General features: G+C 41.1%; 1 protein-coding gene across 4 annotated transcripts in view; it reads right to left on the bottom strand.

The window, feature by feature from the left end:
• IL1RAP (interleukin 1 receptor accessory protein) overlaps positions 1-17,979 on the bottom strand; it is a 156,597-nt gene extending 138,618 nt beyond the window's left edge. For all 4 annotated transcript variants that reach the window (XM_011981349.1, XM_011981351.1, XM_011981350.1 and 1 more), the window contains exon 1: positions 17,811-17,979. The gene's annotated coding sequence lies outside the window, so the exon portion shown is untranslated. The remainder of the gene's footprint in view (positions 1-17,810) is intronic.
• Between the last annotated feature and the right edge of the window lie 227 nt (positions 17,980-18,206).

Here is an 18,206-nt window from a genome sequence, read left to right on the forward strand (position 1 = left end):
GTACTCCATTTAATAGCAGTTGCGAAAGCTTGATTTCTATATCCCTCCTCCTGTTCCCCTAAGTCCATGTCTCAATATCACTAACTACAAAATTCCCCACAGCAAGAAGCTGGGGTAGTCACCCGATTTGATGTGCCCTAGGGATCTCTTTAGGGGGTAAAAGCCTGCAAAACTCTGCAAGGGTGCATTGAATGGAGGATATATTATGGTTTCCTAATTCACTTGCTGCTGGCTGTTGAAATCTTAGGTGATACAGCACTGACTGTAAGTGTGCGTTTTAAATAAGTCAAGAGCAAGTGAGTAAGTTCAGCTGTGTCTTGACAAGTAGGAAGCCAAGAGATATGGTTGGTTTTTAAACATTCAGGAGTATGTGCCGGGAAGTGCTGACGGGGAAGACTTATGGAATGACCTAATTCAAAGATGTGCAGATTTCCTGAGGGTGTTAAGGTATCCACTCAGGTATGCTTTTGTAAAGAACCCTTTCCTCTTTACCCTATGTCTGGTGTTCTGTGCTTTGATAAAAGGCAGTAAAAATACTTCAGGAAAGTGAGGAGAAAGAACAGCTGAAATTGGAACACCTGGGTTACAAAAAGCCTGTTCTTTGGGTGGAAAGAGATCTTTAAGGTGAGAATGTCCAAAAACGATGGATGGATTTTTTTAAAAGTATTATTATTATTATTAGAGACAGGTCCTTGCTCTGTTACTCAGGCTAGAGTACAGTGGCACAGTCCAGACTCATTGTAACCTCAAACTCCCAGGCTCAAGGGACCCTCCCACCTCAGTTCCCCGAAGTGCTAAGATCGCAGGTGTGAGCCACAGCGCCCAGCCATGAATGGATTTAGAACATGGACACAGCGTGAACAAAGATACGTCCCAAGATTACCAGGCAGCAGTGCACAGAGTGAAATGGGAAGGTGAGCAATAGCATGGTGCCCTTTGAATACACAGAACACCAAAGAGCTCTTGAATCATCAGGGGCTAAGTGGCCACTTGATGGTCATCACCACCTCTGAGCTTCAGTTTTTTCACTTGTAATAATTCAGATAAAACTGACCTTGCAGAGCGGTTATCAAATCAAATGAGATAATGAACACGTAAGTGGTTTGTAAATTGTTGGGCATTTAGATACACATAAGGGAATACTGTTGCTACCACTCAGTAAAGCCCCAAAGTCTTAATTTACTACGTAATAAGTATTTGTTTTTATAGGATCTCTCCTCTCAAAATGATACTGACATGATTGCATAAGCCAATTTCATTGAAGCCGATGTTCTAATTGCATGTACGCTTCTCCTTGTTCTTCACCTACTAGAAGCAAACTTACCACGGAGTTTTTAAGAAGAGTCATCTAGGCATTCCATAAGAGCATTAGAGTTGACAATAGCAGCCATAGGTGAATACACTTTGGCTTGCAATGTACACTAGCATTTTTAATTACCAGAATGGTCCAGAACCTGTTATGATGACTCTGGGTCACCTCCTTAAGTGAGAACAGAAGAAAGTCCTGGGAGTGCAAATTTTCCACCTTCATGATTATAACAGAATCCTCATTAATTGCCCCACTTATTCCCTCTCTAAGCATTGACACCCAATGCGAGATCTAAAATACAGATCTGATAATGCCTCTCCCTTACTCAAGAATATTCAGTGTGTCTCCGTGTCTTATAGGATTAAGTATGAATTTCTTAACAGAGCATTCAATGTCCTCAAGAAACAGTGCCTCCTTGCATTCAATGACGATGTATTCACACATCATCTCCCGGTCAGACTGGGCTCTCTCCAGGGAAGGTTCCTGTTTCCCTCCTTCACTTTATGTTTTCATTATCTTCCCTTTTCTCTAAGACAAAAGTCACTTCTGTTTCTTAACTGTGCCAAAATAGTTAAACTGCAATGATGTTTCCTAGAATTCCTTACTCTACGGTTAGGGCTGCCCATAGAGAACTTTATTCAGAGGGTCTGTCTAGGCCTCTAGGTAGTACTGCAGCTCACATATGTTGTTGATCACTGACTCACCTCCTAGATGGGGCAGCAGCCATGCCCACTGCTCTTTCTTTTTCTTTTTTTTTTTTTTTTTTTTTTGAGTCAGAGTCTCACTCTGTCGCCCAGGCTGGAGTGCAATGGCGCTGCGATCTTCGGCTCACTGCAGCCTCCGCCTCCCGGGTTCAAGTGATTCTCCTGCCTCAGCCTCCCAAGGAGCTGGGACTACAGGCCCCCACCACCACGCCCAGCTAATTGTTGTATTTTTAGTAGAGATGGGGTTTCACCATGTTGACCAGGTGGTCTTAATCTCTTGACCTTGTGATCTGCCCGCCTCGGCCTCCCAAAGTGCTGGGATTACAGGCGTGAGCCACCACGCCCAGCCATTTTTGTATTTTTAGTAGAGAAGAGGTTTCACCATGTTGGCCAAGCTGGTCTCTTGACCAGGCTGGTCTCGAACTACTGACCTCATGATCTGCCCGCCTCAGCCCTCCCAAAGTGCCGGGATTACAGGCATGAGCCACTGCGCCTGGATGCCCACTGCTCTTTCAATTCCTGCTAGATCTTCCCTTTAAACTCCTCCAAGTCTGAAGCCAGGCAGATGTGAAATTCCATGGCTAATGGCACCAGTCTCTTCTGCAGAACACCTATATCATCAAACTAGAGACTCAGGGGCTCCAATCCATCCTCTTCCATGTCACATCCAGATTTCACTTCTGACTGTCTGCCTACCACAGGCAGAGGCAACAGACTTCAACAGGCTTCCTAACCAGTGCCTTCTGAGGATTTCTTAACTGTTCTCTGATCTCCCAAATATCCTACTCTAGGCCTTCAGTTGCCCAGTTTCTCCCACAATTGTAACTCTCTCTGATAAATCGCACAATCCATATCATTCACTTACCCCGATCAGACCATAACTGATTTACCGCTTCTCCTCACCAATCTCTCTATGTCCGACCTGCCCATCACTTCAATATCCACTTTAAATACAACTTCCTTCTAAAGCCCTTCCTGAGTGACACAATTGTCTTTCCTTTGAAATACCAAAATGTTTTATTACTTTATATATCTTTTCAAAAGACATTATGTATTCTCATACTATTTGAAATACTGTATAAATTGTATTATAAACCCCTGTGTATGTTTTATCTTTCAGTTGTGTTTGTGTATTTGCTTTTTTAATTCTCTGTGTCTCACCAGTGTCTTGCCTACAGAAGTTTCTCAGAAAATGTTCATTGTCCTAAAGAGTAAATGAATTATCCCTACCAAGACTCCCGTTTTATTAACACAGGCAACTGAAACCCAGTGTTACTATGTGTGGTATCACCTCACTTATATGAAGACTGTTTCTATAGCGGCCATAACTTTTAACTTCCTTACCTTGGAAAAGAGTTTCTCTAGTCCACATTCAAAGCTATGTATTCTTATTATATACCCAGTCCAACAGATTCATTACCCAGCTTCCTAGTCTACAGTAAAGCAGAAACTGTCAATTGTATGGGGAATGGAGAGCCAGATGTGCCGAAAGCAACGAGAACTAGCAGACAACCAGAGCGAGAAAGGCCAGCAAATTTACGAAAATCACACTACACAAATTTAACAGTATATCAGTCTGGGACCATTTAGTATACGAGTAAATGATCTCACCTCAATAAATTCCACAGGAATTACAGTCCACTCCAATTAGCTGTCCTGCATAACTAAGATTAAGTAATGCTCCATATTTTAGAATAATCTCCTTCTGAAATGATTCTTAAAGCAAAAATTTAAGAAGAAAGGTATATATTGAAACTTGCCATTTAAAAAAATCCTGCAGCAATTCCCATTCTCAGAGAGAGAAAGATGAAAAGGGAGACGCATTTATTTTCTCATGCATTCATTCAGCAAATATACAGTGAGTGTCAATTATGAATCAGGCACCATTCTCGTGTATGTGTGTGTATGGGTATGTAGACCTTTCCTTAAAATACTTTATCAAATAGTGTCAGGAACATTGAAACATCGGAACTTTACTTGGAAAATGCAGAAGGATAAAAGTTACACCTTTTAAACATGCCATAAGAAGGACAAAAGCAAAAAAAAAAAAAGGAAATAAGCACCATATTGGGTCCCTACAAAGAAGCAAACAAATGTAATCCACAAAACAGAACTCAGCTCATTGTCACCAGCTTCTTCCAGGTCAAAGTAAACTGTCAACTGGAATGAAGCTTCCTGCCTTCCACAGGCAACCTTTGCCTCATTTCTCTGCCAAACGTGTCTTCACGGCAGGCGAGGTCCCTGGAGACTCCAAAGGTGTGCAACCCTGCACAATTTGCTTTCAAAGAAAAATGTGGCAAAACACAAGACATATTTGATTTTATCACCACAGCCTCGCAAAACACACACAGAGGCAAGCATGTCAAGCATGTGACTTTTTATTTTTATGTTTCAGTTGTAAATTTGGTTTACGACTCAAATTTAAAATTTGTATATGACTGCAGTAAAGATTGAATGAGATAGTGAAACTAAAACACTCAGCACAGCTCCTGGCACACAAGAGGCGCAGGATCAATATTAGGTCCTAAACCTCCAGCAAGTTCTGTAAATTAAACTTATTAAGTGTTATCTGGGGCAAAACTTTGTCTTCTGCTGTTTTTCCCTTGTCACCCAAAATGCTCTGGGATCATCACTGGAATACAAAGTAGCTTTCCAGCAAGGTAGATCCAGGCTGGGGAGATAGACAGGCAAGGTTGGAAGTGCTGCCTGTAGCTATGTCAGATGTATGAAGGAAAAAGGGTGGTCACACAGCACCTTTTGCTCTCATATTGTTCTCCAGAACTGGCCTTCCTTCCTATAAGAGGGCCCTTCAGAATCCACACTGCACACCCTGCTGAGGGGAGGGTGCCAGAATGAGCACTGGAACAAAATTAACATCACTGATTATATGATTGAATCTTTGGCTTTGATTTTTAAAAGAAAGTTAATAAAACAAGCACAACTAAAAACCTGCCTGGTACCTAATTATAATCATGTTTAGGGAGGTTATTTTAGTTCAAAAAATAATAAAAACAGTTCAGATAGACTTAGCTCTAATTATGTCCCAGGCACTGTGCTAAGTGCTTTACATGCATACTTCATGTAATCCTCACAACAGCCCTATGTTTGTGACAACAACATAGATGAAGAAACAGGTTTAGAGATGTTAGTAATTTTACCGTATCACAGAGGTAGTGAGTACCTTCTGCCTGCCTAAGTTGTCTGGGTCTAAAACCCACGTTTTTATCACTATCTGCTAATGAAATGATACTTGAAAGAAGAGGTCCTGAATTAATTCACTGATTCAATACACTTACGAACTATTCCTTCATATAAGATACCACAAAGTGAGTGGGACAAATAGAGGGGAATGAAGTTGCAGGTTTACTGTTTACAATCAAAGGGCAGAATAGTATAATGATTAAGCTTGCTCAATTTCCAATATTGACTCTACCACTGATCAACTCTGTGACTCCAGGTCTCAGTTTTGTCTTGTGTAAAATGGTGATTATAACTTCACCTGCCACGTACGGTTATCCCGAGACTTCAAAAAGAAATTATTTATAGAAAATTTAAAATACAGTCTGGCATGTTACCAAGCTATTTTAAACTCATATTATGAAGAGGCATGTATGAGATTATATGTGCATGTGCCCAGTAAACACATCACGGAAGAGATGACCTGTGAGCTACTTCTTGAAGAGTTAAACTTGTAGAGTCAGAAAGAAGAAATTGATCTTGTATGGAATTAAATTTGCCTTTCACATGCTTACTCTTCACTACAACAGATTCAAGAAACTGGTAGCTGAAGTTTCATAAGGAAATAGCTCTAGGTTCAATGTTTTTGGGAATTGATTACATAAAACACCTACACAAGAACTGTAAAATTTCCAGCTGAATTGAATTGAGCAATAGTGCATACATTTCCATCCATTACTTAATGCATTTGGAAATAAGAATGGTGTCATTTGAGAAAAAGCGAAGCCACATATACATATATAGGTTTTCCCTATTTTAGCTGGGTTTTTGTTTTCCCCTTTGAAACATTCTAATGGGAACGAGAGGCTACGAATGAAACATCAATGAAACCAAATTGTCTTTCTCATCTGTTCATAGCAGCCTACAGGATGAAATCAGAGCAGTTGGTCTTCTCATCTTATAAATAAGGCCTTCCATTTTCCCTCACTCTCTTTTTAAGGCTCTAAATATCTTTGACCTGGTCATCATCCTGCTTCTGTCTTTTCAGTGACTTCCTGCTACACTTTGTGTAAAATCCTGACTCTTCACCATAGCCTGCAGGACCAGTCTGACCTAGCCCCTGCCCACCTTAGAACCTTATTTCCAGCTCTTCACTGCCTCTTACTTGGCCCCCCACCTCAGTGATGACCTCAGGCCTATCCTAGGTCCTTCTCAGGCTTCTGTCTTAGTTCAAATGTCAGTTTCTCGGAGATCGCTTCTCTGACTACTGTACTCAAAAACTGTCCCTCTTCTACGTCCCTCCAATGTTGGCTGCTGTTGTAATCTTAGCCTTTCATTTCTTGTCCTGAAATCACTTGTATTTCTTATTTGTCTGTTGTCTCTTTACTCATATGTACATATTTTTGTCTTTCTCCCTATCGCTGTAGCAACCTAACAAGTAAACACTTCAACACCTCTGTTTCCTCAGGTAGCTTTGAAAAACTCCTAAATATACAGATAAATATATACTTATACTCATTTTTACATACACATATATACACATACACATGCATATATATGTACATAGACATAAAGTATTACTTCAATATTTAAATATATACTCAACACTTCAAATATACATACTTACGTACATATACATATGTATATGTATGTGTGTGTGTATATATGTGTGTGTATCTGAGCGTGTATATATATGTCAAATTTTATTTCAATATTACATGTATAATTTACTGTCTTATCCAGTTCTATCTCTTTCTAGTTCTTGAGGACAAACAATCACACTAACATCTATCCATACACTTCTTTATTTATCATTGCCTCCTTATTGGCCTTTTGCTTTTTGCTAGAAACTATTCTAGGCACTTGGGATACAGCAATGAGCAAATCAACTGTCCCTGTCCTTGTGGACTTTATAATCTATTGGAGGTGAAATAAAAAATAAGAAATGAGGAAAGGATTGCCTATGCAATAAATAATGCTGGGGTAACTGGCTAGCCATATGAAGAAGATTGAAATCGAACCCCTTCCTTACACCATATATAAAAATTAACTCAAGATGGATTAAAGATTTAAAACCCTGGAAGACAACCTAGGCAATGCCATTCTGGACAGAGGAATGGGCAAAGATTTTTCATAATAAAGACACCAAAAGCAGTTGCAACAAAAGCAAATACTGACAAATGAGATCTAATTAAAGAGCTTGTGCACAACAAAAGAAATGATTAACAGAGCAAACAGAAAACCTACAGAATGGGAGAAAAATTTTGCAAACTATGCATGTGACAAAGGTCTAATATCCAGCATCTAGAAGGAACTTAAAACAAATTTACAAGAAAAAACAACCCATTTAAAAAAAAAATGGGCAAAGGACATGAACAGATGCTTTTCAAAAGACATACATGAAACCAGCAAGCATATGAATAAAAGCCCAACATCACTAATCATTAGAGAAATGCAAATCAAAACTACAATGAGATACCATCACACACCAGTCCGAATGGCTATTATTAAAAAGCAAAAAATAACAGATGCTGGCCAGGTTGCAGAGAAAAAGGATCACTATCGGTGGGAGTGCAAATTAGTTCAACCATTGTGGAAGACAATGTGACAATTCCTCAAAGAACTAAAAAGAGAAATACCACTCAACCCAGCAATCTCATTACTGGGTATACACCCAAAGGAATATAAATTATTGTATTATAAAGACACATGCATGTGTATGTTCACTGAGCACTATTCACAATAGCAAAGACATGGAATCAACCTAAATGCCCGTCAGTGATAGACTGGATAAAGAAAATATGGTACATATACACCATGGAATACTATGTAGCCATAAAAGGGAATGAGATTATGTCCTTTATAGAAACCTGGAGAGGCCGGGCGCGGTGGCTCAAGCCTGTAATCCCAGCACTTTGGGAGGCCGAGGCGGGTGGATCACGAGGTCAGGAGATCGAGACTGTCCTGGCTAACATGGTGAAACCCCGTCTCTACTAAAAATACAAAAAACTAGCTGGGCGAGGTGGCGGCGCCTGTAGTCTCAGCTACTTGGGAGGCTGAGGCGGGAGAATGGCGTGAACCCGGGAGGCAGAGCTTGCAGTGAGCCGAGATCACGCCACTGCACTCCAGCCTGGGAGCACAGCGAGACTCCGTCTCAAAAAAAAAAAAAAAGAAACCTGGAGAGAGCCGGAGACCATTATCCTTAGCAAACTAACACGAGAACAGAAAACCTAATCCTGCATGTTCTCACTTAGAATTGGGCGCTACATGAGAACACATGAACACATAAAGGAAAACAACACCCACTGGGGCCCATTGGAGGGTGGTAGGTGGGAGGAGGGAGAGAATCAGGAAAAATTACTAATAGGCACTGGGCTTAATACCTGGGCGATGAAATAATCTGTACAACAAATCCCCACGGTACACGGTTACCTGTGTAACAAACCTGCACGTGTACCCCTGAACTGAAAATAAAAGTTAAATTTTAAAAATAGACTAAACAATAAAATAGTATGTGTAAGCTTATAAGGTAACAAATGCCACAGAATAAAGGAAAAACAAAAGTATGGTAAGAGAGATCAGGATTTCAGAGAGCAAGCAGCCCTATTCTTGCTTCCCCTACCCCAAACCATGCAAATTCAAACAATCCAAGTAGCCTTCTCTGAGAAGATAGTGAACAAAGACTTTAAGCAAATGAAAGAGTTAGCCATGTAGCTATCTAGGACATTCAGTCAGAGAAGAAATAAAATATAAGTTAAACAAAGTCATGAAAGGTAGTTCAAAGACTGGCTTATACAGTAAAACTGTATTTTAGGCACTTCATATATTATATATATTAAATTACTTCTCCCCACAACTCAATGAATAACATGGAAACGTTAAATAACTTCATTAGGTTTACACTGAGGGAGCAGAATTTGAACCCAAATTCAAACCCCCACAATATCCTGCCTCTCAGTATTGAAAATTCTAATCCAGTGATTCTCAGATTTCAGTGCAGAAATCCTAGATATCCGCTGATTTCAGAAGCTATCCACATGATTCTGATGTAAAGGATCCATGCACTGCAATTTATCACTGGTCTAATTCCTCCTACACATGAAAGATTCTGAGATATTTTAAGGTAAATATTACATTCATTTCCTATCCTTTGCCATCCCAATTGTTTGCCAAATTGTGGCACATTCTCTCAGACCAGCTGGGGCATCTACTTGATATACTCCCCCTCTCCATCTGAGATTCATCAAATGAGAGAGGCTTTGGGTAAACAGCAGTGCTGAATGAAGAGGAAGGAACGAATATTTACTGAGTGCCTTCTAGGTGCCAGCTATTAAGAGCTAGGGACTTAATATATTTTATCTTACTTGAACCTTACTAATAAATAGAGATAGAGAGAGAGAAAGAGAGAGATCGAGAGAGAGAGAGAGAGAATAGGAAGGAAGGAAGAGAAAAGAAGGAAGAGGGAGGGAGGGAGGGAGGGAAGGAAGGAAGGAAGGAAGGAAGGAAGGAAGGAAGGAAGGAAGGAAGGAAGGAAGGACACGTTTATTACCATTTTACGTGAGAAAACTAAGTCTGGACAGGCTAAGCATGCAGTACCTAGAATTCAAACCCAGCCCTGATTCTGAAGCCAGCCTACTTCTTACTATCTACTCTCTCCATTCAATCTGCTGCCCCCACCACTGTCTCACTCTGTAATTGGGAAACTGAAGTATAATCTTCCAGAAAAGTGCTATTTAGTGTGTATTACCATTCTCAAGTCTCCATCATTTCTATAAACAGAAAGAACTCACATTTTAATGAGAGCGAAGCTTCTTCTGTGGGCACTAAACGCTCAAAAGAAGAAAGCAGAAAATGTGTACTCATAATGCTAGAATCCAAATTAAAGCCAAACATTTTATCCTTTATTTTGTTGTAGAAAACTATGGAGATTAATGGTGATACAAAACTTGCTTTTTTTTTTAAAGAAAGGTTCTATTTTCATTTCCCAAATATTAAATGCCCATGTGCCTAACCGAGTCATCTACTTTTTCTTCCCATCCCCAAACCTGGGTCCTGAAGGGGATGGGGCAGATGGGGAATGGTCTGCAGGTCAGAGTAATGTGGTAGAATCATATCCTTAAGGACATAAAGGGGTCTTTATGGAACTGACTCTCAGTGCAGTACTCAGTTGTAATTCTCACTGAGGCCAATGAGATACCTCCTAAGACATTGTTCTACAGTCAGAGATTTATAAAACACTCTACCTTAGACATAATATTTTCCAAATTCCTCATTTTCAGGGTGAAAGCAAGGAGTCTGGAGAAGGAAAAGCAACTAACCAGGACCACGGTTGATTGAGGAAAAAAAAAACATAATCCTGGAATTAGAAAACTAGGGTCCAAGTCCTGGTGCTACTATTTATTAGCTGCTTGACCATAGTAAATATGTAGCCCTTTTGAGACCCAGGATGTAAAACGTTAGCAACACCTGTCCTGATTACCTCGGAATTATTGTAAAAAGCCAAATGTTATATGTATATACATTTGTATATACAATAACAAGCATGTTGAAGACTTAAAGTTCTATATAAACAAAAACTGTATTATTTAAACCTGGACCTTTCTTTTTCTAACTTAGTATCCATCTGGGCATGCAATGGAACCATTCTCATTGCTGTTGTTAATTGTAATAGAGGTTAAAATCCCTATGCACAAGGCTGTTAACAAATGTCATGGCATATGATTGACACTTACCAAAAGCCTGACAAGATGGGTTTTATTATCCCCATTTTTACAGATCATAAAAATAAGGCAAAGAGAGACCAAATAATTCGGCCAAAGTCAAACCCAGGCAGGTAAGTCTGACGTCAATGTCCACTATATTAAGCAAACACAATTTTAAGTTGCCAGAGCATCTAACCATACTGGCTTTAATAAACTGCTATCAACGAAAGGAACATTTCCAGACATAATGCTTATAAAACGACTGCTTCTCATTTCTGTTGCCATTAGCATTGATTGGCAGAGGAGGAAGCCAGTGTAATCATGAGGACTTTTATGCCAGAAAGGTAGAAATCACAAGCATCTGCTGGATATAAACTAGACATAAAAGGTTACCTGTTCTTATGTTCAACTGATGCCAATTACATCAAATAATAGTTGAACTGATATAAATTCTTCAATGCTTTTAGAAATCTTGAGATCGAAGCTCGTTGCAGCTGCCCACTTCAATGGAAACTTCCTACTTTCTCTCTGGCAATTTATGGATGACACTTGACACTGGTCTTGCTGTCAATATATGCAAAAATGCACTTCAGCATCATCCTTCACTGTGTTTTCTGCAAAATGCCCTTTATGATTAGGACAGAAACGGGTTTTCCCATCATTAAGCTAGTAATGTCTGACCTTCTTGGAGCCGACGACTCCTTATCATTGTCTGATTTTGTGACCACAAAATTAAATGAAACTAAAACTACTTTACTAGTCTGTAGAGGCAAACTTTGACATAACTAATATTATTGATAAAGCATGAGAAATCCAGAAAGTCAATTTTGGACCTACTGACATAATATGAACCCATCATCATATCATTCAATTTTGCCCTTTTTACATATGAGTTACTGTGCTAGGCACAGGGCAGAATAAACCATATTCTCAGCTGATATTTTAAGGTAAATATCACATTCATTTCCTATCCTTTACCATCCCAATTGTTTGCCAAACTGTGGCACATTCTCTTCGACCAGCTGGGGCATCTACTCAACATACTCCCCCTCTCCATCTGAGATTCATTAAATGAGTAACGATTTGGGTAAACAGCAGTGCTGAATGATGAGGAAGGAATGAATATTTACCAACTCCCTTCTAGGTGCCAGCTAGTAAGAGCTAGGGGCTTAAAATGCTTTATCTTTCTTTAATTTCACTAATAAATAGAGCTAGATAGAAAGATGACTGACACACAGATTAGATAGATAGAGACATTTGTAAGTCTCTCAGCTGATGGCATGGCTTATTCTGCCCTGTGCCCAATGGAGATGAACAAAAACAAAGGCACAAATTACAAATTCCTGGACCACAGTAAAAAAAAGAAAAAAAAAATCACAATAGAGACAGAAGATGTTATATGCATTTAAAGGGGTTTTGTGAGCTGGAGAAAATCAAGAAAGGATTGGAGCAGTATGTTTGGAAAGGAAAGAGTAAAAGAAGAGGAGAAGACAGAAGCTGAGGTAGTATGGTGTGAGAATACAGAGAGGGGGCATTCACAAATCTGGTTATAGAAGTTTCCAGATTTCATGGTGTGGTATCTAGTAAATATGCTGTAGTGGACCAAAAGGATTTGCACTCAGGCACACACAGGTTCCAATCTTTACTAATTGGGAAAACTTGGGCAAGTCTGAAAGTCTCTCTGAGCCTCAGTTCTTTCATTTGTAAAAGGCAAATAATAATATATATCTGAGAGTTATTTTTGTGTTTAAATGAAATCACAAAAATGCATGTGCTGATGAAACGCTGACTTCTCTTGACCATCTTTGTTTGTTCAGAAAAATACATCTCCAGGGAATAAAACAATAGGAGCATTTTCTTTTTACTCCCCCTTCTGCGTTTTAGCTTTAACTTTTGCAAATAGATGTGATTACAGAATCTCAAAGTTGAAAGGAATCTTAAAGATACACAATGCATTATAGCAAAAGAAATTTAGAGGTCATCGAGTTGAGCTCTCTCACATGTTAGGTCCAAAGGGAAAGATATTTCTCAGTCACAGGCAAGGTAGTACCAGGATGAGGATGTAGGATGGTGGCTGGATAGGTCATTCGTTTTAGTCTAAGTCCTCAGTTCTAGTCCAGAGGTGGGACAACTGGAAGTTTTTCCTAACTGTAGAATAAAATGCATAGATGAGTCTCAGCATCATGTCTTGTTTTGTGCTGTTACATAGGCTGATATGGTTTGGGTCTGTGTCCCCACCCAAATCTCATCTTGTAGCTCCCTTAAGTCCCACATGGTATGGGAGGGACCCAGTGGGAGATGATTGAATCATGTGGGGTAGGTCTGTCCTGTGCTATTCTCGTGATAGTGAATGGTTCTCACAAGATCAGATGGTTTTAAAAACGAGAGTTCCTCTGCACAAGTTCTCTTTTTTGGCCTGCTACCATCCACGTAAGATGTGACTTGCCCCTCCTTGCCTTCCGCCATGATTGTCAGGCCTCCCCAGCCATGTGGAACTATAAGGCCAGTGAACCTCTTTCTTTTACTAATTGCCCAGCCTTGGGTATGTCTTTATCAGCAGCATGAACGCAGACTAATACATAGGCCATGCTATGTAACTCTATGAGCCTCAGTTTCCTAAAAAAAAAAAACCACGCAGGATTATTGTGAGGATTGAATGAGATGATATATTTAAGACACTCAGCACAAATAATCATGGAGACAAGTAAAGAGTGGCTGTTAAATTTTGATGATCATAATTTAACAGACTAATACATTGAAGGAGTTGTTGGCAGAAGACAGAATCAGTGTTTATTAAATGTTTTCTATGAATAAGATGCTGAAACAAATAGGGAGTTAAGCTTCTAAGCAGGCATCAGTGTCCCTATTTCCTAGCTGCGGAGCCAAAAGATCATCATAGAATAACTTGCCTCAGATTTCAGCCAGACTCTCAAAATCCACACTACCACAGCTGCTAGAGAGAGTTAGAATAAAGTCAGACCAAAGGGATGTCTCCTAACAACCCTATCAGTGTAAACCATCCATTCTAGTTTAAAAAAAAAAAAAAACAGCAGCAAATGAATGGCTAACCTGAATTTATCTACCAAAATATCACTTACCAAATGTTCTGTAACCTTCCTGTTCTTTGGTGTTTCTTCTTTTTTCTTTTCTTCTTCTTCTTCTTCTTTTTTTTTTTTTTTTTTTTTTTTCCTACACAGAACAATTTCCAAAATGGGCAAAGAGCACAGTAGGTGGCTCTCTTTAATATTTCATGGGTAAGGCAACAGTGACTCACCAGATCCTACATCTGTGTCACCAGCAAAAGCCTGATGAAGTTGATCAACAAATGAAGCTGTGTATAGGCTGGAGATAATCTTTGTTTTTTCTACGTCCTCTGATTTCCTCAAGCCACATTCTGCTTTCCTAACTGTGCCAGGTAAGATGATGTTAACTGCTTACCTATGGGAGCAAACATTTGCTCCAAAATGCCAAAAGCAAAGAGCAAAAAGTTTCTTCTACAACTGCGTTTGCAAGGCTGTGTGCTTGCTACAAAGAAGAGGGATCTAACAGCTTACAAGAAGTCTCAGTAGATGAATAGCCCCACTGCTTGGGCCAGAAACAGATCCCTTCATCTTCCTACATGTGCCTGCAGCCATCACTTTCCACAAGGAGGACTGAAACTCCAGACAAGTCATCAGCACCACCAGGAAGCAGTGGTCTCTTTCTGCAAATGCCACCTTTGCACACTGTTCTGTTTACTCTACTCAGTACCCACAAAATTGTCAAAAAAAAAAAAAAAAGTTGAATAATGCTATGGACACTCATGACATTCATTGTTCAATCTTCTTCCTAGCCTTTGAACTAGCATGAGGATGGCAGAGGGAAGAAACCACTTACAACAGGAAGAAAAGAGCGACATCATTCTGTACTTTGTCTTCTTAGTTAGTACCCTTTCTCTTAGGAATCAAAGGTGTATTACATCAAACACAGAAGAGTAGGAAGGTTGTCTTAGAGACCATTGCTTTAAATACCCTTTTATGATAGTCGACCCCACTAAACTCTACAGAACTGTGCTTAAGGATTGTTCTCTCAGCAAGGAAATACCCACTTTTCAACAAAAATGATATCCTGAAATAACCAGACAAATAAGGTCAACTTTATAACTGAAGTAAACTGTTAATATCTCATTGGCGAGGAAACAGAGTGTGATGGGAAATGCCCTAAACTAGATATGAAAAGGTGTGAACTGTATTCCCAGAGTTAAAACATACTAACACATGACCTCTAGCAACTTTTCATTTCTCTGAGTCTCATTCCAGATATGTTCTCAGTAAATTGAGACTAGCTAAGAAGAGATATCATTTAATGAGCACCTATTCACTACATGTACTTGACACTATTCTATTGCATTTATTCTTTATACAGATTTTTAAGCTAAGCATTTTCTTTCCATTTTAGAACTGGATAAAACAGAAACTTTAAACGATTAAATAAACTGCTCAATATCACCCAACTACTCAGGCATGAGGGCTGGAATTTGAAATCAAGTAGGTCTGACCACAAAACCTGGGCTCCTTCCTCTATTAATATTCTTTTCATGTCCTCCCAGGGCTATTGAGAGTAACAAGGAGTATCACATACGCAGAATGCACTTTAGAAATTTTAAAGCTCTACACATATATATGGTTTTGATAACAAGTAATAATCTATATAAAGATATGGGTATAACTGATCAACCTTTCTTTGAAGAATCAGAACCAAGGGGATTAGCTTTTAATTTCCCTTCCATCCTCATGATCTGACCTTATTTTGAACATTTTCCTTTCCCCCCACAAGGCCCCTGTCTCTCAGGCACACATTCAGACGTATCCCAGCCAGCTCACCCCAATGCATGTACAGGGAACAAGCTGATGGAAGCAGGTGATCCCATCCTTTACTAATGCTTGGTGCGGGAGGTACCTAAGTGGGCACCACTGGGCTCTTATCTTCCATCAAGATGTATCACATCCTGTTCTCAAGCACTTATCAATACTGCATACAAATGCTATGGACTGTGAAGGAGGCAGCCAACTACAAATGCTGGACGCTCAATTCAAGGAGTCATGGCAAAGCCAGTAGACAGCAGTAAATCATTGCATGAAGTCCATCAGAATAAAATCAATTGTCATGAGTAGGGTAAGAGTGTAGGAGGGAATCCATTTAATGTTAAAATACCAATAATACAGGAAGACTAGTGTGGGCTTGCGAATGTCTGTGTGTTCCTGTTTAAGTAAGGCAAGTTTGTGTCCAGAAGGGTCTGCATTTAGCAGCATCTCTGTACAATCCAAAAGAAATATATGAGAATTCGGTTGTTTTCTGATACTAGATGAAAAAGGTTGTTCGGCTGACCTAAGAGAGAGCGGATAGAAGGCTTAGAACAATCTGTAACATAGCTGCAACTTCCAACTTTCTCTTCTCGTCTTTCTGCCTCTCATCCATTTCAAGACCCTCTCTGTCGATAAAGGATGTCTCAGATCAGGGCTGAAGTTTGACCTAAAAACTAGTAGGAAATTCACATCACCGAGAAACATCAATTTTACATTTCGAGCTAAGCACCCATGACCCACATCACACATGGACAACATTCAGAAAATTCTTCTCATAAAAGAGCTGCTCAAATTCAAAAGAAGAAAGTCACCACATTTACAGATTTTTTTTTAAACTCCTCTCTAAGGTAGTATGAAATCACCTTTCTGAAAACCCACTGTCTGCAAGGTTGCTATGTAATAATATTTAAAATAGTTGCCTTCAGTTTTGAACCAACCAGATGCCAGGCCAGGCACTGTGCTAAACATGCTACTTGAATCATCCCATTTCATCCTCCCAACTACCCAAAGGGTTCATTGTGACCATTATAAATCTCCATTTTGCGGCTGAAAGAAAAGAAAGGAAGAAAAAAAGAAAAGAAAAACCCAGTATCAGAAAGGTGGGATAATTTGCCCAAGTTCACACAGCTAATACATGGCAGAGCTGGAGTCAAAGCCAAGTCCTCCTTCTCATCCAGTAGCTAAACCAGGGATCTGTACAGCAGAGCAGCAAAATGCTTCGCGCGGCGCCCTGGTTCCCAACCTCACAACCAGAAGGTGGAAGGAAGACAGGCTGAGGGCTAGCTCTTCAAGGAAACGGCAGAAGTTTGCTTTTCTGTTTGTGATTTTCTGTTTCACCCAGCTTCCTTGCTCCCTCCCAATATTTAGAAGAGGGAAGGGACTCTACGGTTCCATGAAGTCAGCTCTTCCCAAGTGAGGAGCACCCTGTACCCCACAGGGCCACTAGCTCCGCTTCCTCCGGGGCTGGGAAGAAACAGTACCGTAGGAGGTCACTGGCGCCCGGGCCTCCCTCCTCCCTCCCAGTGCTCCTCCAGAAGCTGGTAGGACACCCTGGGCAGGGGCATCTTTCTGAGAAAGCAGGTCAGGGGAAGAGGGAGTGAGGCTGCAAGCAGCATTTTCCCAGGCTGTCACAGCTCTGGACTGAGAGCGACGTGATACCGAGCGAGCATGCTGGGACACACCGCTTCCTTCTATCCTCAGAGCTTCCCGCAGCGGTCTGGAGAAACCAAGGCGGAGATGGGGGCGGGGGGTGGTAGCGGGGAGGGGGCGGTGAGGAGGAAAACAAGGGTAGATCCTCAAAGGGCTGAGGATGGGGGCGGCAACGAGCAGACGTCCCACAACTGCGTTACTTAAATCCCTGCAAAGCAAAGATAGGTCTCTGAACGTTTGGGTTCGAATCCGGGCTACAGCCCTGACTAGCAATATGACCTATCCCAGCCGCTGCCTCGTTCTGTGCCTCAGTTTCCTCCTCTGTAAAGTAGGAGGGTTTAATGATACGATCTCTAAGAATCCATCTGCCCTGAGATTCTGCGGCTCGGTGACTTCTGAGCCCTCACGGCGGCGCGAGACTCACCTTTCTTGGGAAGCTGAGCGGGCGCAGCAAAAGCAGCCGGGATGGGTGCAGTGTCGCCGGGCACTGCTTCTTTCCGCGCCTCTGGCCAAAGCGGACCCCGGAGACCCGGATTCCGGCGGTCTTCCCCAGTGAGCCTCTTACTTTCCGCCGCACTTTCTTTTCCCCCTTTGGGGCTCCTCCCCCGGAGCGGCGCGATTGGCCACGGCCTCACGGCTCAGGCTCCACCCGCCGCCTTGGCTCGCGATCCATCCGAGCTCTGGGCTTGCAGGAGCTGCGGCCGCGGGGCGGCGCCCTGGACGGTCCCGCCCGCTGCGAGGAGGAGCTGCGCCGCGCCCGCCTGCGGACGGATGCAAGGCTGCGCTTGGCCCCTTCGGCTCCCTGCCACCGCCTGTGCGG

The sequence above is a fragment of the Mandrillus leucophaeus genome, unplaced genomic scaffold (genome assembly GCF_000951045.1).
Source record: "Mandrillus leucophaeus isolate KB7577 unplaced genomic scaffold, Mleu.le_1.0 Scaffold224, whole genome shotgun sequence".
Classification (NCBI taxonomy): Eukaryota; Metazoa; Chordata; class Mammalia; order Primates; family Cercopithecidae; genus Mandrillus; species Mandrillus leucophaeus.